This window comes from Gossypium arboreum, chromosome 2 (genome assembly GCF_025698485.1).
Source record: "Gossypium arboreum isolate Shixiya-1 chromosome 2, ASM2569848v2, whole genome shotgun sequence".
In the NCBI taxonomy this organism is placed as follows: Eukaryota; Viridiplantae; Streptophyta; class Magnoliopsida; order Malvales; family Malvaceae; genus Gossypium; species Gossypium arboreum.
Genome location: NC_069071.1, coordinates 54,788,093 through 54,788,885, shown reverse-complemented (window position 1 = coordinate 54,788,885; position 793 = coordinate 54,788,093). Strand labels below are relative to the sequence as shown.

At 33.7% G+C, this 793-nt stretch overlaps 1 non-coding gene across 1 annotated transcript; it reads right to left on the bottom strand.

Annotated features, from left to right (window-relative positions):
• Positions 1-239: 239 nt before the first annotated feature.
• On the bottom strand, positions 240-346 carry LOC128289545 (small nucleolar RNA R71). The gene has a single exon (XR_008279190.1). It is a non-coding gene; the product is annotated as a small nucleolar RNA R71 (small nucleolar RNA).
• Between the last annotated feature and the right edge of the window lie 447 nt (positions 347-793).

Sequence of the window (793 nt, the reverse complement as noted above, 5' to 3'; positions counted from 1 at the left end):
TGTTCGGTTTAATGGTTTGCGGATGAGGATCCAAACACTAATTTAACGAATTTTTGGAACTCTACGACACATTTAAAATCAATGGAGTTTTGATGATGCCATTCACCTTGGTTATTCCCTTTTCATTAAGGAATAAGGCTAAACGGTGGTTGAACTTGTTACCATGAGGTTCAATCACTACTTGGGAACAAATGACCGAAAAATTTTTACTTAAATATTTTCTGACGGCTAAAATGGCTAAATTGAGGAATTATATCTCTTTTTTTGTGTAGATGGATCTAAAAACTCTTTAATATGAATGGGAGAGGTACAAGGACCTATTGAGAAGGTGCCCTTACCATGGGTTACCTTTATGGTTACAGGCACTACAAGGAAATAGACTTTTAGCGGCGTTTTTAGTGGCGTTCGAATGAAAAACACCGCAAATATTATACATTAGCGGCGTTTGAAACAAAAACGCCACTAAAAACTGAGTAATAGTGGTGTTTTCATCCAAAACACCGTAAAAATCGAGAAATAGTGGTGTTTTATTCAAAACGCTGCAAAAACTAAGATATAGTGGCACTTTTGTTCCAAATGCCACAAAGGTTGAGCTATAGTGGCGTTTTTGTAAAAGCGCCGCTAATATTTATTATTTTAACTACTCTATTTTGTTATCCTCAAAATGCCTTAGTATTTTTACAAAATTAGTTCCCCCTCCCCAAAATCAAACTTAATCAACTACTTTTTAATGCATCAATTTTTATTTTGAATCTTATAAAATTGAATCCAACTTATATATTAAAACTTTACA